General features: G+C 39.0%; 1 long non-coding RNA gene across 1 annotated transcript; it reads right to left on the reverse strand.

Moving 5' to 3' along the window:
- Positions 1-1,721: 1,721 nt before the first annotated feature.
- Positions 1,722-26,064, reverse strand: LOC105503645. Its single transcript, XR_001000513.1, has 8 exons — positions 22,808-26,064; positions 18,629-18,692; positions 14,424-14,560; positions 12,230-12,438; positions 10,243-10,406; positions 7,253-9,149; positions 3,145-3,290; positions 1,722-2,100 (listed from the first exon to the last, which is right to left on the reverse strand). It is a non-coding gene; the product is annotated as an uncharacterized LOC105503645 (long non-coding RNA).
- Positions 26,065-26,191: the final 127 nt, after the last annotated feature.

Below are 26,191 nucleotides of genomic sequence, written 5' to 3' on the forward strand. Positions count from 1 at the left end.
ATTTTACAAGAGAATGAAGAGAATTTGAGGACCAAAGCACCACAAACACAAGAGTAAGCACAGCAGATATGACAAGGGGACTGAAGTAAGCCCCTGTGGGAATAGGATCGGCTGAAGGAATCAAGAGGGATGGACAGAGGAACAGAAGACACTCAAGAATAACTTCAGGAAGTCTTACCTCCTCACCTGCTTTCCCTCTGTCCTACACATCTAGCCTTGCAAAGAAATAAGAGTAAAGTCCGTGTAGGACCATCCCAGTTCAGAAGCAATCCCTAGGATATGGGTCAACTTTATGACCTCAAACTCTACTCATTTATAATGACAAAATTCAACTGTTAACACATATGTAAGAGTTCTTCAGGCATTGGTTTTGAAGGTACATGTACTGGGACGGGCACAGGGGCTCACACCTGTAATCCTAGCACCTTGGGAGGCCAAGGCAGGTGGATCACCTGAGGTCAGGAGTTCAAGACCAGCCTGGCCAACATGGTGAAACCCAGTCTCTACTAAAATACAAAAATTAGCCGGGCATGATGGTGGGTGCCTGTAATCCCATCTACTCTGGAGGAGGCTGGGACGGGAGAATCACTTGAACCTAGGAGATGGAGGTTGCAGTGAGCCAAGATCACACCACTGCACTCCAGCCTGGGTGGCTGAGCAAGACTGTCCAAAAAAAACACCATAGTTTCCAGTTTAATTTCCAACAAAGGAGTAGGAACTCTTGCCTATAGAATACCGTGCTGGGGGCTGGGCACGGTGGCTTATGCCTGTAATCCCAGCACTTTGGGAGGCCGAGGTGGGTGGATCATTTGACGTCAAGAGTTAAGAGACCAGCCTGGCCAAAATGGTGAAACCATCTCTACTAAAAACACAAAAATTAGCCCAGTGTGATGGTACATGCCTGTAATCCCAGATATTCGGGAGGCTGAGGCAGAATTGCTCGAATCCGGGTGGAGAGGTTGCAGTGAGCCGATCACGCCACCACACTCCAGCCTCGAGTGAGACAGACTCCGTCTCAAAAAAATAATACTGTGCTGGTTCATTTGCCTATAAAGTCACCAATCTAATGTTTGGGTATTTGATCATTCCAAATTCTAGAAACACTGAAGATCCTTCCACCTACTCAGCATCTGGGACTCTTTCATAAATGCTTAATTCCCACAGACTTACAGTTTATTTATACCCTGCTCCTCTCCCACTTTTGGTCCTCAATACTTTTTTGCTTCTCACATTTTTTATTGGGTTTCTGCTTCTCAGTAGCCTTGACCAAAACAACTGACACTGTAAGAAATGAGACTTCAAATCATTTACCCACACTGGGTGGTTAAGGTCGTTTTAAAAAAGAAAGAAACGAGATTGGGCGCAGTGGCTCACGCCTGTAATCCCAGAACTTTGGGAGGCCAAGGCAGGTGGATCACTTGAAGTCAGGAATTCGTGACCAGCGTGGCCAAGATGGCGAAATCCCGTCTCTACTAAAAATACAACAATTAGCCAGGCATATTGGCTCGGAACTGTAATCCCAGCTACTGGTGATGCTGAGGCAGAGCTGCTTGAACCCAGGAGGCAGAGGTTACAGTGTGCCAAGATGGCACCACTGCACTCCAGCCTGGGCAACAAAGCGAGACTCCATCTTCAAAAAAGAAAAAAGAAAAAAGAAATGAAGAACTTAGGGTAATTAGTGTGGTTAGGGACAGTGAGTTAGAAATTGTCACATCAAAATACAAAGTTTTCAAAGCAGTATATTTTATTTTACAATAGCAACTCAACTCCCCAGTTTGTTTCAATTGTGACATCTAGATGGCTTAAGATTACTTTTGGGTGGTCACCCATGCTGAACAATATTTTTCAATCTTCAAAACAGCAAAGACTCAAAAGAAATTCTGCATTTCACATCAGTTCACAAGTTCAAGAGTCTTCCATTTATCTTAGCATTTTGGGATAAATTCTCTGAGGTAGAAGAGCAATGACGAAGCCACTTAATTCCTTGTGTCTGCATAAAAGCAGATTTATTCATCACAACTTCATTTATGTGAATAAAGCAGATGATGATAAAATGTTCTCTTATTCTTGTTTAATCAGTAGTGGTAGTGATGCCAGAAACTGTGAAAGGAAGGCTTTTAGTTACTTTCTTCTTTCCGTTTTCCATAATGCATTCCCCACCCCCACCTGAAGAAAGGGGTGTTACTGAGTCCAGCTGATACCACACATTAAAAGACAAACATTAATATTTCAAATCTGATGTCTAACTAAAAATGTACAGAATGAAAGCTAGAAAATTTCAACCCCAGATTATCTTCAACCTTGCTCCCTCGACCAATCATACTTCGACATTTATCTATTTCCTTCTCCACTTACGGATGTAATTGACTTGCCATGGAAACTACAGTTTAGATACTTTGAAAGTATGTATGAACTACAATGAACAATAAAGTCCTCTTCTTTTGAAGCATATTTTGGCTTCAGCTTTAAGATAATCTTACGACAAGAGGGGTCACACTGATTCACTTAATAAATTCCATTCTTACCTAACACAAGGTTTAGTTGATAAGCACTTGGACAAAAATAATTACTTTTCAAAAATATAAAGCAAACTAGTGAGGACAAAGGATTTTGTCCTCATCTCAACAATGATCAGTTATTGGAACTGCATGAAACTAAACACTTTAGACCTGGAGCTGGTAATGTTCTTAAGGCCAATTCAGAACAAAGGCAGGCTGCCCTTAAAACAGATTTGACCTTTTCCTTCACTCTTCCTCCTGTCCCACCCTCTGTGAGTGATTTAAAATGGAAAAGGTCAAAGCCCAGCCAGGCCTACATTTAGAGAAATTTAAAAAAAAAAAAAATTCCTTTCAATTTTGGCCAATTATTTCCAATTTTTATTTTATTCTTAAAACTTAAGCAAGGTAAAATGTTAAGCTGTTTTCATCCACTGATATTATTCTACTATAAAAAGCCCCTCTTGAGTAGATTTGATAAAAAGGAGAACATTTCTAAGGTATAAATTGAGAAGCTGTTGCATGAGAAATCATGTCTCCATCTCCATTTTGCTATGCGTTAGCTGAGGATTGTTTCTGAAAGAGATCTATTTAGGTAGTGTATGTATGTGTCAGCACGTAAAAAGTAAATAACTGAAAATAGACAAACCTTGTAAATGCACTTCAAAACCAATTGTGGCTCAAGTATGGGTGGTTCCCCAAGGCTGGTACCAATGAGACTGGGGTTTGGGAATTAGTCAGTCATCATCCCTCCTGCTGCCCAGCAGTGCTCAGTCATTTTTCATGAGGGATGGGCTAGGAAAATGAAGTGTCTATTATAAGGAGAGTTCCTGCAACTTAAGGATTCAAGCTCACTACAAAACCCAGCTCCCTGCTTATCGTAGTGGCCGGAGTGGTAGAAGAGATATGGAGTAGGAAGTAAACCACACAATGTTATTTAGGGACTAAGCCATGCCCCTAACAAGAAAACAAGCCAAAAGGGAAGTATTAGGCATTCTCTGGGAAGGGATGCATTTTTTTTCCCATGTCTCTGGGGCCAAAAACCTTATACCAAGTACCTATTGGCACCCAAATATATTTGTAGAATGAATGAATACATGAAAAAAAAATAAACAGTAACCTTTCTCCTATATTCTACTTTCCAAGCCAATTAATAAGCAAGTGTCTTTTAGTCATGATCTTTTTTGTTTTCTGTCTAGCATTTAACACAATGGTTGATATAACAGTCACTTCTGTTTGATGAAGAGTATCACTTCATTCCATTTATTGTGTTTTTGTTGCATCTCCAAGTCAAAATAAATGACTTTTGGAGCAGATATATTTCATTTAGCATTTAGTATCATCTTCATCAATATTCATATGAATGAAAAAATAAAAAGCCCTTTCTTATTCCCACTCTATAGAGCATGTCAAAGGTGATCTGTTTAGTTTTTCCTTAGTATCGAACATATCACAGCTACTCAATGAAGTTTCCTCTCAACTAAAGAAACACAGTCTCTTAGAGAATGTGTTCCTGTGTTTCCACCATAAGATAAATGAGATAAAGTGCACTTTGGTTTAGGTCTTTCAAGCACTTAAGAACAGCACTTTATTCAGTTTTAATAAATTTTTACTAAATATGGTAAATGGGAAAGAATTTTTTGTATTGCTCAAATGTCTTCCTGTCTCTAAGCCAGACCAATGAGCAAATACCTTTAAAACTAGTTGTTTCATCTTGAACCATGTAACTGTAATAAAAGCAGAATGTTTGCTTAATAAATTAAAGAACAAACCCTGAGTCCTTTCATCAGTCTCCTGGCTTCAAACTAAGCCAATGAGCAAGTGATTTGGGGGATTCCTGAAACTAGGAAAAATGTCTCCATTTTGAAAGAAACTTGCCTTTTTCTTTCTTTTTTCTTTTTTTTTTTAAATCTCAAAGGCAATTGAGTGTGTCTTCTGGACCAGACCTATTTAATTTACTAATTTACCAAGCATAGTACCTTGCAGAGAATAGGCACAGAAATATTATTTACACAATCAAACCAAAGATGTTCTTCTATCTTCAGCTGTCAGTGGTCTAATGCCCTCACCTCTCTCATCCTCAGGACCCAGAATGGTACATTCCACATAAAAGATGCTTTGTTTATCAAATGAATCAAAAAGCAAACCTGAGGCATTTATTTTTACTCCTTCACTGTCTGTAAGCCAGGCCAAGGTGGGTCCTAATTCACTTCTATCATCAGTACTTAAGAAACTGGATGGAAGACCACAACACCTTGTTTTTTGCAAAAATTTTCCATCTCTTCAATCAGGCCAGGGAGCACATATCTTCTGGACAGGACTTTATCTCTCTACTTAGCTTAGTACACTGCCTTATACTAGTCCATTTGTCCCATGTTTTCATCACTGAATAAACTTATTAAGTGACTTTTGGTCTGGATCTCACACCTATTACTTCATTTCCTTCTGTGAGCACTCTATAATGATGACTTTTTTTATATCCTAGGGCATGTAGTTCCGAGCCCCACAGAAAGTAATCACCATTCAGTAAGCCAATAGTTCATTCCTATCTGTATAGAACTGTAGGCTTTGTAAATCAGAACATAATCACCATTCAGTAAGCCAATAGTTCGTTCCTATTTGTATAGAACTGTAGGCTTTGTAAATCTACACAAAGGTCTCTGTTGTAAGTTCAATAATGATAATAAATGTTTGTGCCCCCAGCTGTTATCTCTAAGGATATGAGTAATCAATGATCATTCAGCAGATACTGCTTATATATGGGTGGCAGTTTAGAAATTATAAATTGGTTTTACACTTATTTTCTTCTGCTACCCAGGACACAATAAAGATGGTTTATCTTTGCATCCCCAATGCCTAGCAATGAGATTGGCACACAATAGGTAACTACTATAGTGGCATTCTTCAGACAACCAATCCCTTGCATATGCGTATTCAAAAGTTAATCATTGTTACTCAAATTTTCCTACTTTATTTGCACAATAACTATCACACAATTGTATAAACCTAGTACTCAGCACCAAGTAAGAAAATCAACAGTTACATTTACATGGTGCCTTAGAGTTCACAAAATGCTAACATAGGTATTGCCTTATTTTTGGTTGTGGGTAAATGAAATATGATAAATTTTCAGTGCCTTTAACAATGAGTTCACATAGTAGGCAATCAAAATTGATCCATTTAACAGGTATTTAAACCCTTGGTTTGTATAACTACTTATAGAACCCTTCTCATTGTGGTTTAAGTATACAATGAGAATTTTGTAGAGACAATACCTATCTTACAGAAAGTTTTATTCATACAGAAAGCATCGAATTTTTCACATTTACAAGTGCTTTATAATTTAGAAAGCACATTCGCAAGCTTAATTAAGTGACTTTTGGTCTGGACCTCACTTCTATTACTTCATTTCCTATACTATCTCCTTCCCGGTTACCCGGGAAAATGTACCGGTAGTAATTTAACTTAACCTCACCAGTAAAGTCTTGATTGTTTAAAATCAAGCAATATCTCATTCATTACATCTGAATAGTCTAGAGGATAAACTTTCCTCTTATTATAGGAGAATTAATCTTGTATTTCACAGTACCCAAAACAATAGCTGGTATGTAAGAGGCAGTTAATTTCATTCATTCATTCATTCATTCATAAATATGTAGCCCACTGACATTTGTATTGTGCTTTAGTTTATAAAGCACTTTAATACGCACCTTTCTGAAATTTTTTGTTCTATGAGAGTATTTTTTTCCCCTTTGGTATCTCTAGTGCCCAGCATGGTATCTGGCACATTATAGGTGACCACAATAAGCTGAGTCCCTTATGTTTTCAGTATACTTTAAAGTTTAAAAGCAGTTTCCATGTGTTTTCGTTTCTGATACCTGGAATACTGCATTTTTACTCAAAATTACCAGAGCAGCAAACACAAACTGGCCTCAAATACACATATAATTTATTCATTTATCAAACAATTCTCTGTGTCTGCATAGTACTATATCCTTTTGAAAGAGCACTTTTTTATGCTTGCTCCTTTCTTTGTATCCACAATGTTTATCACAGTAGAATACGAGTGCTTTATAGTTTACAAAGCACATTCACTATTTTTCTTCAGGTCACCTACATGTGAATAATCGTTGCATTTTGAGTGCCTAGCACAGGGACAGGCACAGAAAAGGAAATTATTAGTATTCAGACATTTTCTCTGAATAACGAATAATACATCAGGGGGTGGTAAGCTATGAACAGCAGGCCAAATCCAATTGGCTCAAAAACTAAGAATGATTTTGACCTTATAAAAAGGTTGTTTAAAAAACAAATATGTAACAGAAACCATATGGCCCACAGTCTAAAGTATTTATGATTTTGACCCCTTACAGTTTCAAATGTTAACTATGCACTTTCAAATGTTAACTATGCATGATTGCCAATGCACTATTAAGGAGCACAGCTTGGTTTTTCTCTTACATTTTACAGTGCTTTCATATACATTATCAGTCATTTAAATCAACTTCCCACATAAACAGGAAGGAAAAAAATCAAGGAAAGTATTAAATGTGCTCAATAGTCCCAGGTTCTCTCGTCTTTAAGCCTAGAGACGGGTATTAAACCCAGGAGTAGGGTTGGCACAGTCCACCAAATTATTTGGCCACTACTATGAGCAGGGAGTTCAGGCTATCCCCTTGGGACCTCACTTTGTCGCAGGCCCAGTCATCCTTTCCATAACCATCACTAGAAATCCCAAACCCCAGAATCCTGCTCACCTAAGCTCAAAGAAGGAAGCTGTTGCTGGCAGATGCTTCTCAGAAGTCTGGCACATCTGTGTATTTCTTGTCTAATTCTTCTCACTGGCCTGGAGCATCTCTTCACATTTTTCTCTAGAGGGCCTGGCACTTTTTTTCCCCAACAACCTGACCATTTTATCTTCTCAGCCTAGGGATTCTGGGGTTAAAAGAGGGGACTGAAATACAGTATCACCTATATGAATGTTTGCTCCTGAGGGGAATAACAAAATCCACATTAGATACTGACTGGATTCTGGTGTCTCTCTCAAGTGGAGTAGATGTGAATAGAAACAGAAGTTTACAAAACACTAAAGCCTAACAAATAGGTAAAAGCTGTGATTTAAAGCTGGCTCAAGACTGGCCCAGGCATAATACTGTCAATCTAAAGATATGTTCCTTTAAGGTAACTGGCAACATCAAAAAGTTCATCTCAAAAGAATCAGGCTTAAAGAGAAACAGGAGAACTGGAAATATGTAAGAGTAAGAAGTATAAACAATAGAAAAGAGGTGGGGTTTAGGGTTCTCATCTTGGGATTTCCCCAGGTCTTCAAGCTTCCATCCTTCCTGGGTTCTGGGTCATGGACCTCCAGATTCCAGCCTTTAGTCTTGAGATATCTGCTTCCCTTGGGTCCTCTATCCATATAGGTAGGCTTTGTGACAGAGGCCTTCCATCCTTGGGTTGTAGGTCTTCCAACTACAACCCCGGGCTAATCTTAGGTCTTTGGCCTTGTGTCACAAGTCTCAGTTCTTAGGCCTTCCATGTGTCCTGTCCCAGGTCTTAAGACTTCGAACTCAAGACTTGAGACTTCCATCCAACTCAGGCCTTCTGTCCAATTCAGACCACCCTCTGTTTTCTTGGCTCTTGAGGCTTTTGTTCGTTTCAGGCCTGAGGCTTCTATCTATCTTGGAACATGGGCTTTCCATCTTAGTCCTCGGGTCTCAAGTCTCAAACCATCTGTCTTCTACTTTGGGACTTTTATCCATATGAGCCTTCCACCTTCTGTCCTACTTGAGTATTGGGTTTTACTGCAGTCTGGACTCTAGGGCCTTGTTTTGGTCTTGGATCATCTCACATGGCAGCCCGGCATAAGTAACCGCTCCACAATGCTCATTCTGATAGCCGACGTTCTGCACCTATCAGGCAGGGGTTAGGAAGCCCCTCTGCCACACATGACACACACACACGTACACATGCCCACATATGCAAAGAAATACTTAAGGAGAGAAGATTACATGAAATCAAAGAGAGGGAGATAGATTCATGAAGAGGCTGAAATACTCAAAGGTGAGTAGAAAGGGAAGAAGCAGAGAAGAAACACAAGCCAACAGAGATTAATACTGCAATAGAAAATCACAAACAGCAAGAGATGCTGAGGCACGCAGGGGAGGAAAAAGAGAGAAAATAGCCCAAGAGAGGCAGAAAGGAAATGTAGAAATGAGAAATGTGAGATAAAAAGTAGAAACAGCAGAAAGGAGGCCAGACTCAGAAAAAAAGGTGAAATTTAAAACGAACAAGAAGGGGAAGGGGTAACAAATAATCACAGTTCACAAAGAGAAAAGAGAGGTACGCAGAGAAAGGAGAGGTAGACAGGACAAGAGAAGGACAAAAAGCACACACATGTGACCCAAAAAGGAGACGTGAAATAAAGCGTGAAAGAAGAGCCACATCTAGGAGAGCAAAGAGAAACAGCAGCAAGAGGAAAAATGAGAGATATGTCTAAGACAAAGCACAGACCAGTCTTGTGAACAAAAAGAGAAAATGAGGCAAAGGCACACATGAAAGAAATTAGCAAGAGAAAGATGGAAATGGGTAAGACACACTTTAGATAGAGAACAAAGAGCAAAGATAAGGAAGAAAGAGACTAAGAAATACACACTTGAGTGCAAGAGATAAGCAAAGGCAGACATTCAGAGAAAGTAAGTAGCAGAAGAGACAAGATACAGCGAGGGGCAGAAGCGGCATGAAAAGCATCACAGAAAGATAAAAAAAATCAAAAAGTGTCATTAGTAATTATATTAAACTATTGTTACTACCAATACTATTTACACTACTACAATAATAATAATTATAACAACCACCAACACCAACACAGATGCTCTTCTATTTACAAACTTTTACCTTAGGGATTTCTTATATAGAACCAAAGCATGCCAACTCTGCCAGCTACCTGATAGTGCTAGTGGTCACTTATATTGTGGGAAGTGAACTTATGAGTCTTCTTGGCTTCCTTTTACTTGCCATGTGCCAGGCACTGCAATAGGTGAGCACTTTACATACATGATGTCATTTAACCCTCACAAACAGGCCAAGTCTAATCAGAGACTTTAAGTTGCCAAAGGTCATATACCTAACGAGTAGCAGAGGATTTAAAACACACAATGTGTGCCTCTTAACATTCTGTTACAATTATTCACTAGGATTTCTGGAAGAGCCAAATGGGATGTCACAGATGACTAAATATTTTCATAAAGGGCTCTTTGATAAGACTTGCTCAATCCCCTCCTTTAGCATCACCTTTCCCCAACTCTTTGGAAAACTGACTTCATTCTCACACTTTTATAATGGCTACTTCAGAGTTTAGTTTTCTTTTTACACTAATCTTAACTGACGATAGAGTCTCTCACAAATGGAGATGAGAAAGGGTTACCCTTTCAGCAGAAAGCAGAAATGGTGTTTTAAGCTTCTCAATGTTTAAGGCTCTAAGAATGACAGAGGATGTATACAGTGAAGACACAGAACACACAAGCAAAGGCTAGATTCTTCTGTCATACAACTGGTAAGAAGACCATAATGTCTTTGAGTTGCTTCAGTGAACTTAGTAATATGGAAGACAGGTCATCTTTCCATCTCACATTTAGCCCCACTTCACATCAGACCAACACACCACAGCCAACACCAGCTCCCAAAAAACAGCTGTTATTAATAGTTCTGAAGTGATCCTCACAGGACTGCAACACCAACAACTTACTTCATTCAGCTATCCTAAAGTGCTAGAGTGCCAAGCATGTTGATCTTCAGGTAGGAAGGCTGACGTCCTTCAATGTGTTCAAATTTCTTGGACCTGCTGAGGACTCAGCTCTCTGCACTGCTTGTAGGAAGTGTAGTGATTTGGCAGATAGGAACAACGAAGAGCTATAAAAACACATGAGATAAACCATGTAAATGCCATAAGTATTGAGTACTGTGCTAGAGTTATGTAAGATTCAAATTAATAAGCAATAGAAAATGTTTCCACAGAACTTTGAAACCTACAAAGTCAAAACTTTTAGGTCTTTAGAGAGAAAATTTCCTCATTCAACAGAATAGGAAACTGGCATAAATGGGAAAATGTCTTGCCAAATATCACTTGATGAGTCACTAGAGACACCACCACCAGTCATAGCCTTATACCTTGGTTAAAGACTAGAACTGCCAGGCGCGGTGGCTCACACCTATAATCCCAGCACTTTGGGAGGTTGAGGTGGGCAGATCACCTGAGGTCAGGAGTTTGAGACCAGCCTGACCAACATGGAGTAACACTGTCTCTACTAAAAATACAAAATTAGCCAGGTGTGGTGGTGCATGCCTGTAATCCCAGCTACTTAGGAGGCTGAGGCAGGAGAATCGCTTGAACCCGGGAGGCAGAGGTTGCAGTGAGCTGAGATTGCGCCATTGCACTCCAGGCTGGGCAACAAGAGCAAAACTCCATCTCAAAAAAAAAAACTACGATCCTGTTTTAAGTGCCAATCAGCTAGGAAAGAGTCCCTTTAAATGATTAATGACTGAGATCACAAAAATAATAGATATGAAAGGAAAAAACATAAGGTATTTCCAATGTTTAAGGCTCACTTCAATGTTTTAGGACCACCTCAAATTTGCTTTATTTAAGTCTCTTGGCTCAGGACTAACAAAACACAGCCACAGAGCAGCATCTCCAAAACTCATAATACTGCTCTTTGAGATAAAGGTGAGTCACTCTGGAAGGCAAATATTCTCACAATAAGAAAATTTACATAGGTTGTTTAACATTGCAGCTAAAATACCAAAACAAAAAAAACAAAAAAAAGAAAAAGAAAATTTACATAGGCTACTGGCCCTAGGAGAATTTATCTAAAGATTCTGAGTACAATAGATAGATCTTCCTAGATAACTCTCAACTTAGCTTTCTAGTTCCTAGGCTTTCTAACAATTTCTGTTAGTAACTTTCTCTATTTCTAAATCTACAGAGCTTTCTAGTCAATTATAACATTTTAAGAGTTCTTACCCATGAAAATATTTCATGAAATTTATAGGTACCCACTATTTATGAAGAATGCTGGGCAAAGCCTATATGATCAGAATTTATTGCACTGAATGGTCACCTTTATCTGCCAATCCTCACTCGCTAATCAGCCTCTCCCAACACTGACCTAGAGAATGTAGGGTCCTGGTTCTTTAGCTCCTGCCTGATGACAGATAACTTTGTGCCATTTTTAGTCCATTTGTATTTATGCAGCTTCCATCAATCAGCAACCATAGCATAAAAGGACACACCTCTCACTTGTCCTATTATATCCCATGGCATGCCAAGCCATCCCGAAGTATGTAAATGATTGGCAAAGTTCTTCTGTAAGGCTTTAAGAGAGACTTTGGGGACCAGATGGAACAGAATGATTTGCCCATGTGATCAGTGTCACTGATGTGGCAGTTGTCCATGTTCTCCTAAAAGAAAGAACAATTTAGCTGTAAGCCTCTGCCACGCGTTATAGTCCCACTCTAAACACCCGAACACATGCAACCTGCTACCCTCTTTACATCATCAATTTAACCAATCTCACACCCAGTTGCTTCCCAGGTAAATTAGGAAGCTGTTTTTACCAAATCATACGCAGAATAATGATAAATACGACCTCAGTGAAACGCTAAGTACAACGTATACTGGAAAACAAAATCAAAATTAAGACTACTTATTATGCTTTTAGGGACAGCTTACGCACCTTGACGTGTGGTGGTTGTTTTTGAGACTTTATCTTCCTATCTGGGACCAGGAAAGTATCCTGACAGAACCTCCTGACCTAGGGTTGTTGCCCAGTGGTAGTGAGCTTTTCCCCTGGAGGATCCTCATGCCCCATCTCCACCTAGGGATCGTCAAAGGGAATGGATCACTAACACTGTAAAGCAACAAGCCTGTTCTTCTGAGGAAGATCTGAAAAAGAGATAAAAGAAAAAGTATTGAAATGGAGTACACTGGGAAAGTCTCTCCTAATGGGCAACTAGTGGTTAAGTTCAACCATGTTTACCCTTTTCTTCATGTGGATTGAAGAGTGGACATTTACAGTTGTGCGGAGCTGTTATATTCTGGCTACCAACCTAACAAAAAAAAAAATTGTCCTATTTGTCCCAGCTCTATTCTGTATGGTTTCCCTCATTTCCAAGAGAAATTTAGAACTGAATAATTGCCAATATCCCCATGCTGCATTTTATTCTCCAGTCTTTATTAATGAGCGATCCTCTAGAATGTGGGTTGTTAATGCCCTTGTGTTCTCAGCACAAAATATAGTAGAGGGATCAAGAAATCAAGAGGTTGAAACTAATGGAAGGAGAAGCTAATGCTTTCTCAACCAAGAGAGCCATGAAGCCAGACAGAAAAGGTCCAATGTGGTCTAACCCTAGGAATTCTGTAAGAATTCTCCTCCACAATGCCTCTGGCTTCTTTTATAAAGCGCTATTTTAAGAACTGAGCAATCCACCTCAATCAAAGTGCCTGTCAGCTAGTTTTGTAGCATTCCCCTCTTTTAATTTGTACTTTAAGTAGTGCCATGCCATAATATTGCCAAGATAAAGAGAACTGTTTTCTACTCAATCCACATGGTAACATTTCTTCAACAACCTGTAAAATAGGGAGCCACCAAAGTTCTAGGATATTCAGAGAAACCAAGAATGGTCACAAGCATACAGAACTCCAGTTATAACAACAGCTGGTCAGGCGCAGTGGCTCACTCCTGTAATTCCAGCACTTTGGGAGGCGGGTGAATCACCTGAGGTCGGGAGTTCAAGACCAGCCTGACCAACATGGAGAAACCCCGTCTCTGCTAAAAATACAAAATTAGCTTGGCATGGTCACGCATGCCTGTAATTCCAGCTACTCGGGAGGCTGAGGCAGGAGAATAGCTTGAACTCGGGAGACGGAGGTTGCAGTGAGCCAAGATTGCACCATTGCACTCCAGCCTGGGCAACAAGAGCGAAACTGTATCCCCCTCCCCCCCCAAAAAAAAACACCACAGAAACAGTTAAGCAAATCTATGCAGAAGGAAAAACCAGGTACAGAAGACTAGGGATTCAGTAAATTCCTTACACAGGCCACCCCCCAGGGCTCTCCTATTCTACTTTTTAACGATTTCAATTGTTTTTCAAGCTAAGAAACTTTCAATTTCTTAAAACAAGAAAATGGCAGTGATAATGGAATTAGGCCTACCAAAACTGAGCTAACACAGATGAAGTTGGTCCTTTTTGTAAACAAATCCTGAGAACTTAATACCCATCTGCCAAAGGAAAGTGGGAATAATTTAAAAGCCCACTACTCAAAAGGTGTTAAGTTCATTGTACCTCTCTTGCTAACTATGTGGTGAGAAAGGAAATAACTTATTGCTTTGCATCTCTCATTCTTTATTTATGAAATGGGGATCAAGTATGCTTGCCCTTACAGACCTCGCTGGAGCCCAGCTCTGAGGGGTAAATGAAACAGGCCAAACTCATGAAAAGTTACAATGTATGTGTATATGCAAAAGAAAAAGTATAGGAATTAATGAAAACTTGCTCATGTTCTGCTTTTCTTTCTTTTTAAGAGACTGGGTCCTGCTCTGCCACCTAGGCTGGAGTGCAGTGGCTAATCATGGCTCACCACAGCCTTGAACTTCTGGGCTCAAGCAATCCTGCTGTCTCAGCCTCCAGAGTAGGTAGGACTACAGGCACTCACCACCATGCCCGACTAATTTTATTTTATTTTATTGTAGAGACATGGGTCTTGAACTCCTGGCCTAAAGTGATCTCCCCCCCCCACCTCAGCCTCCCAAAACCCTGGGATTAAAAGCAGGAGCCACCATGCCCAGCTGTGTTCTGCTTTAAAAACGAGAGTTGTAGGAAGTTAAAGCCAAAGACAGAAGCCCTACAACAATAAATTCCCCCAATTACCTTTTTCTCCAGGTGGCTGGCAACCCATCCAAGTAGATTTGCTGGAGCTTGGCCAGATTCTCAAAAGGAACGATATGCTGAATTTGAAGCCTCTTGCAGCTGTTTGCAGTCCTCGGGTCTCACATGCTCAGAATGTCCTTGAGAAGAAAGACAGGATTCAGTAGGCTACCAAAGCACCAGTAGGATACCAACAGAGTTACAAAAACCCCAACGAAAAAAACCTAGGAAGTATTAACTGAAGCATTAGACATAGGCATTTCCTGTCTCTACTTTCTAGCCTGTTTGGTCTCCCTAAAGTCCTCTAATAACAAGCCCTGGCGGTATCACGGGAGGATTAGACAAGTGAAGAAAAAGAACTACATGAAAATATGGGTCAAACCAATACTGACCTTAAGGGCTGATGCTAAATTTGTGGCTAATGGTCATCCTGTTGCTGAAAATACTTCAAGATTCAAGGTAGTGTGGCCATTGCTACTACTGCTTAGAAGTGCAATTGTCTTGATTGTTTTTAATAATTGGCTATCTACCTTTACTGTAGCACAGGAGCTCACTAAAGCAGATCTAAGCCAAATTTGCAGCCTTGAAAGCATTTTGCATGGTATGGTACGGTGTGAAAAGCACCCAGTATGTTAAACCCGAGGACCTTAAATGAATACAGGCTTCCAGATTCCTGATCAGGGATTATTGTATCATGACGAAACTTTTATGTCCATGTCAAACAGGAACGTATGGAAGATCACTTATTCAACTCTATTCTCTAGCTTTAAAAAGGCCAAACTGTTCTATGATGTTCTCAATATGAGCAGAACAAGCTTCAAAATCTCTTGCCAACATCCTTCCCCATCCTAATTTAATCTAAGATTAGATACTTCACTTCCAAATGCAGGCTTCCAGTTAAACGTGGCGGTTCATACATGTTTATGCATTTACTCTACTGCTTCCTGAAACTCCATTAATGAGAGTAAAAGTGCACTCCATGTGCAAGCAAATTGACCTAAAGAAATTTTAAATCAATGGACCCTAGCTCAAATTCATTTATACACTGGCATCTAAAAGGAAACAACTATTCCAGTCTCCCCAAGTCTTCTTAACCATATTTATGGAGTATCTTGCTTTAGCATCAAAGCCCTCTAGTTTTGCCTGTCACTATGGTGATGACATACTCAAGGAGCATTCCCTTTCCCTTAACAGGAATCTAAGGCTAGAGAAAATGGTTACATTTTGGAACTGGGAATCTAAGGCTAGAGAAAGTGGTTACATTTTGGAACTGATACAGAACCATACATTTCACTAGGGTTCAATATTCACAGACAAGAATTTTGAGAATCTGTCATATTGCAGACCAACGAAATATCAAAGTATTATGGAGAGAATAGCCAAGTGGCATAGGCAGCCATCTGGTTCAAATACTCCAGCATCAGACAGAATTGTCACAGATAGAAGTGATATTAATAATCACATAGGCCAGGCGCAGTGGCTCATGCCTGTAATTCTAGCACTTTGGGAGGCCAAGGTGAGTGGATCACCTGAGGTCAGAAGTTCGAGACCAGCCTGGCCAACACGGGGAAACCTCGTCTCTACCAAAAATACAAACATTAGCTGGGCATGGTGGCGGGTGCCTGTAATCCCAGCTACTTGGGAGGCTGAGGCAGAAGAATTGCTTGATCCTGGGGAAAGGAGGTTGCAGTGAGTCGAGATTGTGCCACTTTACTCCAGCCTGGGCAAAAGAGCGAAACTCCATCTCAAAAAAAAATTTTTTTTTTAAATTAACATAATTCAACATTTTCATTCTCTAAGGAAACTGGGAACCCAGAAGATGAAGCTACCTCAATGTTACACAAATAGTAGGTGGCCAAGTGATACTTAAACCCATGTCTTCCCTCAATTCAAAGTTCTTTTAACTCTGGGGTTTGTGCATGGATTCTCAGGATGTATGGGAGCTTTCTACAAAACTTTTACAATACTCTCATTTCACTGTAAGGATAGTCTAGATCAGCTATATGACTACCTCATAATATAGGACCACATTGCCAGATTAGCGGCAAATGTTCTAGTTTTGCTGCCTGGGGATAATAGAAAAGAACAGAAGCAAACAATATATAAATGTGTTTTGTGCCAAATGAAAGCCAAATAGCATTGCTATGTGCTATAACAGCAGGATTTAAAGCAGTTTGAAAACCGCAGTTTGGTGAAGTGCATCAACACAGCATGTGATAGTACAGACACACCACTCAAAGGAAACTATAATACTATAATAGTAGTACCATATTTGCATTTTAGTTATCTATTAACTACTAATTTGTACATCTGCTATGTTTTATAGTTGTAATTATAGATGTAGACAAACAGATTTCATCCCAGGTTTGTTCATACACTTTAACTTAACAATTATTCCCATAAACCTAAAGAGTACATAATAATATTTTTCTTCTACAGAAAAAGTTTAATCAAATATAGCAAAATAGTAACTGTAGAATCTAAGTGGTAGATTATGTAGGTGCACACTGAATAATTCTTTTCTTGAGAGAAAACCTCCGTACTATCAAACTTATTATACAGACTTGAGAAACACTGTCTCAAACTAATATCTAATATAAAATATTAACATTATACTCAACACAATTTTGTGTTATTTTAAATTGCTGATTAATATGCGAGGCACATGGCAATGCTGTTAATCAGGGCAGTTTTTGTAACAGCACACCAACTTTCTTGACTCAAATTGAAAGGTTAAAAATTACATTTGGGTTACAATTGCCAAGGAAGACATCTACTCCTTGGGTCTTAAATAGGCACTTTGGAAGGCTAGCTGGAGGTCAGTAAATGAACCTTTCCTATCCACATGTGAACATGCCTTTCCCCTCCTTTCTCACCTCCAGTGTTCTCAGGGTCCTTTAGCTCTTAGAAAAAAACTGAAAGAAGAAATGCAGAAATGCATACCCAAGGAACAGCTTACCTGGCGATATCAGAATAATTTAATCTGAAAATCAATGTCAAAATGTGGATTGAAGTAAATTCTGGTTCTTAAGATAAAGTTTGTTTCTGCAACCTATTTTACGTTTCAAAATTGGCAGAAACATTTAGGGCAGAAGGGTCATTTCTAGTTTCAAGAATACCCTACAGCTAAACTCTCCCTAAACTTAACCATAGAAGCAAATGTCAAACACTCACTACCCTAATATTAACAGAAAAATTTCCCAACCAAGCCAGGTTTCTCACTGTAGAAATGGGAGGTAACAGACAAGCAAGGAGGTGAGACTATAATGACCCATGTGGCAATGATTAGAGTTGGAGATGTAAGTATAAACACATTTAGTTTAATATAGGTACAGATGGTTATATATATTTATAGATATGTGCATATACACAAGTTAGAATGCAAACATGTATCTCCTTGCTCTTGTCAACTGAAAAGGTCTTGAAGGAATGACACTCCAGTAGCGATGAGTGCACCTAGCACTCACTTCTTGATTTCTAATATTACTCTCCAATAAAAAGTATCAAGGCTCCTTGGAGAAATATATCATTCTAGGTCCAGGCAGGAGATATGCAAATGAGCCCGAAGCATCTTGTCGTGCCAAAAATAAGAAAGTGCTCAAACAAAAAACCCACATTCATGGGGTTACATCAAAGCCAACTGAAAGAACTCCCAATGGCCAAAGCTGGAACAATTTGAACAACAGAATAAAGTAATACTGTATTATAACCCAAAGTATAAAATATCCCTGAGATCATACTAATATAAACGACTGAATAAACACAATGCATTGTGAAGAAAAGACATCCCATGCAAAAGAATTCCAAATAATTTATGTAAATACTCTGCCCTCAACAAAGTGGAAGATAATTTCCCATTCCTTAGTACCAGCTGCACATAGTGACTTTCTATGTGAACAGTACAGTATGGAAATGGAGAAATAAAGACTAATTTTATGCTGGAGAAATCTGACTAATAGTACCTCAGACAGGTGATTAAGGATAACATAAACAGTGATAAGTCATGTTGATAGCATGTACTCTTGATAAATGATAAGAATGGCACTCTACCTTTGTGGTCTTCCTCCTAAACACTCATAAACCCAATCTAGTCATGAGAAGAACATCAGACAAATTCCAATAGAAAGACATTCTATAGAACACTGGACCATTAGTCCTCAAAACTGTGAAGTTCATCAAAAACAAAGAGTCTGAGAAACTGTCATTACCAAGACGAGCCTAAGGAGACATGACTACTAAGGACACATGCAGCATGGTATCTTCAGTGGAATCCTGGAACACAAAAAGAACATTAAGGAAAAACTAAGGAAATCTGAATAAAATATGGACTTTAGTTAATAATAATGTATCAATATTGGTTTGTTGTGATAAATGTACCAAACTAGTTTAAAACGTTAACATTGGGAAAAACTGGGTGTGAAGTACACAAAAGCTCTATCTTCAGAATCATTCTGTAAATCTCTACACTGTTCTAACATTAAAAGGTTATTTTTTTCTAAAAAATCTCCCAATCAGATACGGAAGACTTATAAGATAGTTTTTAAAAAGCAAGCAAAATGGAACCTGAGAACTGGTAAGTCTATGTTCCAGATTTTGCTACAGTAGGTACCATCATTGTTTGCAGATCTGACCTAAAGACTTACTCTCTTTCTTTTCTGTTTATATGTATTTATAATAGGTAATTTTGATGTTAAAACATACAAGGCCCAAATACCAGGTATCCATAATATCAAAAAGTTATTTTTTAAAAAACACTAGCAATTAAACTTTGTTCTTGTACATCAACAGATTTCCTGGAAAGACCTAGTCAATCTGCTGTAAAAAGTAAGTCAGTGAGTTAGTAGCTAATTTTCAGTCAAGGGAGATCTATAAGGCTGGAAAACTTTAATGATATATAGATTGTAGAGTGATTATATCCCATCACTGTTCAATGCCAATCACACTAACAGCATACTATAAAACAGTTTTATAGTATGTGCAAATAGTTTTCAAAGCTATGGGTAAAGTAACACAGATAATTTTATAATGGGACCTGGTAAAGTACAGTGATGTTCCAGTCACATTCCTATTTTTAAATCCTTATATACACTTGATTAGATTATGTAATAAGAGGGTATTACTTGGGTCTACCTCTCATGTTTCCGGGGACACTAGAAGAATAGCATTCTAACTGGTTAAGGAAAATAATACTTTAAGTCTACCCACAATTTAAGAAGTCTAGCACCGGTCAAATTTATATTTTGTTTCAGTCTCTCATCCTAACATGAAAAAAAAATCAAAAGTTATTTCCAATACAAACATCAAAACAGGAAAGGAGAGGCTTCTTTACCAAACTCATTTGTATAACATGCAAAAGGAGCCCAAGTTCCATGTATCAGTACTCACTTTGAAAAGGTCAAGGAAGAGCTATCAAATAAAGCCTAAGTCACCAACAAAAACATATCCAACTCAACAGTCTAATACACATATATATAGTGATATATAACTGCACATGGCCATTGAAGTTTAACTTGTTAAATTCAGCAGGCCAGCTATGTCTTAAATACATGAGCTCCAACTTCAGTTGGATTTTGAAGGAAACCTGTGTAAAATGCTACTTGCCTACAGCCCAACATATGATAGTGAGAATATCAATTTTCTCCCAATCCAGTCTTTAAGACAAGGCAGAGGAAGGCATTAGCTCTGTTTAACTAGACATATCGTTACTCTTTGCCATCCAAACTTATAAGGTTTGGGGGAACAGAAGAGGCATTAGCTCAGTTCAGATATAATCATTAGTTTTTCTTTAAACTGGTAACACATTTTTCCAGGATGCTTTCACATATAAGAATATGTTAGCAGTCAACAAAGGTCAACTTTTTTTTTTTTTTTTTGAGACGGAGTCTCGCTCTGCCGCCCAGGCTGGAGTGCAGTGGCCAGATCTCAGCTCACTGCAAGCTCCACTTCCCGGAGCTTGCCATTCTCCTGCCTCAGCCTCCGGAGTAGCTGGGACTACAGGCGCCCGCTACCTCGCCCGGCTAGTTTTTTGTATTTTTTAGTAGAAACGGGGTTTCACCGTGTTAGCCAGGATGGTCTCGATCTCCTGACCTCATGATCCGCCAGCCTCGGCCTCCCAAAGTGCTGGGATTACAGGCTTGAGCCACCGCGCCCGGCCGCCAAAGGTCAACTCTTAATTCATTACTTTAAGACACGAACTCCCTCCAAGCTCTACATTTGATAATCAGGGCACAAACACCCTGAAAAGAAATTATGAATGCCTAATCACAGCAGCCCTGGGTCTCATAGTCATCTGTAATTTAGGGAGGTGGCTAGAGAAATGGAAGTTACAGAAAGATAAAGCTGAAAGAGGATATGAGAAAATGGTAAACTTCCCCCAATCCTACATATTAAGGTTTTATAAAGGGAAAAGTCAGAAAAGAAATAACAATAATCATTTAGAGAAATGCCAAAAAAAAGTTTCTTTTATTAGACTTTTGAAAATTTTCCAAATCACAAAATGTCAGGGATTTAGGTATTTGATTTAAGCCCCTATCTTATTTCACTAGGAGTCTCGAGATGGTCAGACTGATGGTGATTTGAACCAAAGTCAGAGCCAGGACTAAAGTCTAAGCGTTTCTGCCCAACACCATAATGATTTCCTTCTGCATCCTCCGTAAGAAAGCACATTCCTTGATATAAATCCTGTCTTTGGTTTTGCTATTTGTTCCAGTACCTGGAACAATAATATTTGTTGAATTAACACAATAATTATCTCTATTTTGAAGATGCCCACATTTCCAGAGCATCCCTTTTTACAATTGCTGGAGATTTTTCTTAAGGGTAGAAATTATTTCAAGCAATGAATTTAAATACAGCTTCAAGATTCACCTTTGGATGCTATCTAGCAGAATCAATCCACTTAAAAGCAAGCCATCCTTCCTCTTGAGTTAAGGTACAGAATCACCTCTAAATTCATTCCTTTAAAACAAATTCCAATAATAATTATAATTGTATGTCGACAACAAATGACAATTTAATTAGCAATCCAAGATTTCATAAGCATAGACCAGTATTTCTCAAATTGGGGTGATAACCCTGGGGATTTGTGGATATATTCTAATGGATCCCCAAGTTCTACATAAATTATATAAAACACATCTTTGACAAAGACAACGTGAAATTGTAAAACATATTTCTATTTCAAATACCTTTGTTAAGTCAGTGTTCCTCAAAACACATTTTTTTAGGATCTCAGAAAATTCTGTTCCTTAGGTGTTTCATCATGAAGCATTACTTGAGTTTGAGAAACAATGGCACAGACCATGTTTCCAAGAAGGCTCAAGACCATGATGTATATTACCCCCAGTCAGCCAGACAATGTTGTTAAGCATCTGGAGTGGGGGTGGGGGGCATGGAAACAAGCCATGAGGAAATATGGATGTGAATTAAAATGGGCTATAAGTGAAGCCAGTTCATTTATATGGTTCTCATTGCTCCTGCTGCGATGCATGAATGTGCACCAGAAAAAAAGTTTCAAATGTTATGTTAAACAATATTTTTTCAGTTGGAAAACATTAAGGAGGCTAAGCTGCTTTTAGCTTTACAAAAGCTGGGAGGAAAGAGGGTATACAAACTACAGCATAAAGTAGGCAAGGAAGGTCAAGGTTTTGACTTCACTTCTCCACTACGCTCTTGGCAAAAAGATTCCAAACTAAAAAAGTATTTATGATATGCATTATCCATGGTTATGTGTTCTTGGGCAGAAATGCAGTAAAATTGTGGAAAGAGCCGAAGTATTAGATTCATACCTTCAAACTCTGAACTTTAAAATACTCAAGCTTATGAGATTTAACAATCACTAATTTGCCAACCTTGGCAAAAAGCCAAACACAATGGCTATGCCCTATCCCTTTCATCTCTTTCCACGGCTCCAAAGGTAAAAAGCAAATGAAATAAAAATAAACCAACTGGACTATCCAGATGGCTGCAATATTAATCCTATCTTTGCTTAAAGTAAAACTACTACTTATGATTCACACAAAACAACACTTTATTATTATTTTCTAAAGTTATTTCAAATGTGCTTGTATTAGCTCCTCAACAATAAAACCATCTCAGGAATGGAATTATATAGGATGATATCATTCCCACCCAGGTTATCAATGTAACCTAGCATAGAGCTGGGTCCACAATATTAATTCTACAGTTCTGCTGGTTAACTCACATATATGTATTTATGTATGTATGAATCTATCTATCTATCTATATATATATTTATATATATTGCAGATGAGGTGGGAAGAAGGAAAGAAACTTACTGGACCCTCTGACTTTTCTATAGGTGGCATCTAAGAGAAAGAAAATAGAATAGGAAAAAGATTACTTAATAGCTACAAAGTAGTACTTACAGTATTCTAAAGAGCCAGAGACTCTTCTTACAGCTGTCCGAGGAGCTAGTAGGCAAACTGCTCCCTGAGCTGGGCCGATCTTTTGACATCCTTCTCAGAGAAACAATATTCTTTTTCAGTTATTACAAAGAACTGCTGTTGTGATGACTAGTTATTTGCTTGAGCAGTTCCATGTTACATACTCCTTTGCCACAAAACACCCTGTACACTAGTGGCTAGGATATTATTCATTTCCACTAGGCAGCTATCTCACTGTTGAAATTTATATCCAAAAGAATATTTAATTTTGGCTTATTTTTCTTATAAAATAGGGAACTGGTCTTATCATTTTTAAGTCCTCACCTCAGTGTGGTACTTCGAACTACTTCAAATTATTAGTATAATTAAATGCTTCATTTTATATGATGGACAAATTAATAAAAAAAGGTGGCATATGCTTTTTAAAAGCACCTCTGCATATGTTCCCTCATTTAATCGTTTTACTGCAATCTTCTTGAAATAAGTAGGGGCAGGTGCTCCAGATGAAGAAATTTAAGGATTATAAAATTTAGGTAGTTTTTCTAAAAATGAATCCTGGTAAAGCCCACACAAAGATACTGGTCTTAAGAGTTCCACTCTAGAACGCCTTTGATAATATTAAAGTAGCAAGAGTCAGTGTTCTATCCACAGACCCACCACCCTCAGTTAAAATGAGACACTGGTCATCAGGTACATAGTATAAATGGATTTTTTGGCTGCAAAAAATAATGACCAGGTTACTGAGTCCAGTCTACAATCCAGATGTCTTTCTTAAAAATTTTTTTTAAATAATAATAACAGCAATTTTTCTGACTATATCCTGGCATTTGGCACTTTACAATAACAATATACGAAGGGAACAACAAGAGATTCTTAACCAGGCGATCTGCTCTGGAAAGAAGAATGCAGAGAAAGTGCCAACCTTCCTTCCTGGGGAGACAATTTGATAGTGTCTACTGGAAACACAAAATAAAGGATGGCAATCCAGCTCCCTGGGTCTGACTTGCCTTGAGTATTTCGCACAGTAAAGCAGTAACAGAGGTGGGCAAGAATGGTTCTTGTCCCTAGAATCTGACAATAATTGAAACTGGGATCATTAATAAATGAAAGAAAATGAATGAAGGCTTATCCACCTAGTTCAGGCCTGCTTTTCATAGTCAACACCGCACAAACACACCAAAGTGGTAGGGAGATCTTGGACTGATGGGCTGAAAAATGGGACAATCAGTACTGTGTTCATTAATAACACAGAAGGGGCTTTGGGTAGTCAGCATACTCAGAAGCAATGCAAACGGAAGTAGAGGGGTTCATGTATAATGGATGGGACCAAGGAAAGTGCAACTGAGTATTTTTTAAATCCAAGAGAAAGGGCCTTGTCCAGTCAACATTACCCAGCAAAGAGGCAAACGGGGCATGGCAGGGGGAAGGGAGGAGGAAGAGAGCACAATCTTATCTAATATCTGGATATATGGATACCTAAGATTGTGAGCAATAGTCTGTAAAAAGGGGCCAAGGGCACACAAGGGGCAGAGAGGGAAGACTTCGTACATAAAGCATGACACCATGGCTACCTGTGATTTTACACACTGGTGCAATGCAGAAGGGGTGGGAGTATGGTCCACTGTTTGATGGACAAGTGCATGGAATATTCCAATGCTTATACTTTATTACGCCATGGGAAACTAAGAGTGGGGTGCAGTGCTTGCTTAACAAGATCAGTGAGGGAAAAAACCATTGATAACTGCCATTGTGCCTATTAACAGTCCCAGGAAAAGTTTTGAGTAGTTGGCAGCCCCTGCAGTAATGCAAAGGGGATACTAAGGCATAATATCCCACTCTAACAGAAGGAGACATGTATAATTGCAAATATTCACATTAACAGTCCAAGGGGCCTTAGTGGGTCAGTACCCCTGATGTATGCACGAGGAGGCAGGAGTCTTATCTAATGATCAATGCCCTTGATAACTGTTATTAATGCATATTAATTGTCCAAGAGCTGAGATTATGAGTAGTTAGCACTTTTCAGCAGCAATCCAAAGGGTAGTAGAAGGAACATAGAGTCTTTTTCTACTACACAGGTCCACAAATAAAATTGTGACATTAATATTAAAAGAAAAGGGTTCATTCATAATATGCCCCTGATGCAAGGGGAGTATGTGGAGATCAAGTCTTAGTCTAAAAGAAGAGGTGGACAATTGCATTAATGCATATTAAGTCCAAGAGAAGGGGCACTAAGTGATTATCAGCCCCCTGCTCTAAAGCAAAGGTGGTACAGGAACATGCTTAGAGAATTGTGTTTGTGCACATGAACGTTCCAAGTGAAAGAGTCTTGAGTAGTGGGCACTACCTGCTAAAAACGCTAAGACAGTAGGCAGGATCCTTATCTAGTGCACAGACCAGGAGCAAATGTAATTGCGCATATTAACAGTCCAAAATAACAGGACTTTGGTTGATCAGGACACCCTGCTGTACTACAAAGGAAAGGTGATGGGGTATGACTTTAATCTACTGACAAAGACAAAAGAAAATTTCAATTATGTATGTTGATAGTCCACCAGAAGGGGCCTTGCAGGCAAGCATTATATCCCACAGTAATGCAAAAGAGCTGCAATGGTCCTAGAAGTGATACGGTTGTGGACAACTGCAATTATTCCTATTAACTGTTCAAATGTAAAGATCATAAGGAGTGGGCACCCACTATTGAAAAGAAGTGGGGCATCCTTGTCTAGGGCACAAGAACCCACATAAATGCAATTATGCATGTCAATAAGCCAGGAAAACGGGACTTAGGGGTCAACAACCCTGGTATACTGCAAATGGAGGGTGAGAGGGTAGGACCTTGTTTAATTAGGTGTTTAATCTAATTGTTTAATCACCATGTGGTGATTATATACATTAACGTCCAAGGGACACTGTTGTGGTCCATTAAAACCATGTACTTTGGACAAATATAAGAATCTTAAAGTAGTAGGTACTCCTTCTTGAAAAGCAAAGGGAGTCCATGAGAAGGTGTCCTTAGCTAGTACACAAGAATACAGACAAGCCAAGAAAAGAGGCCTTAGTGATCAGCACCCCAGCTATACTGCAAAGGGGGTCTGAGAGTAGGACCGTATTCAAATAGGATAAGCCGTGTGCAGTTATGCACGTCAATTTCCAAGATGCATGGTTGTGGTCACCTACAATTGTGCACCTTGATTGTCCAAATGTAAGGGTCTTATGGAGTGAGCACTCCCTGCTGGTAGGAAAAGGAAGATTACAGGTAGGTAGGGTGGGGCAGAGGAGGCTTCCTTGTCTAGTACACAGAAACCCGGACAAATATAATCACATACATAACAGGCCAAGAAAATGGGCCTTGGTTATCAGCAC

Source organism: Colobus angolensis, unplaced genomic scaffold (assembly GCF_000951035.1).
Source record: "Colobus angolensis palliatus isolate OR3802 unplaced genomic scaffold, Cang.pa_1.0 Scaffold87, whole genome shotgun sequence".
In the NCBI taxonomy this organism is placed as follows: domain Eukaryota; kingdom Metazoa; phylum Chordata; class Mammalia; order Primates; family Cercopithecidae; genus Colobus; species Colobus angolensis.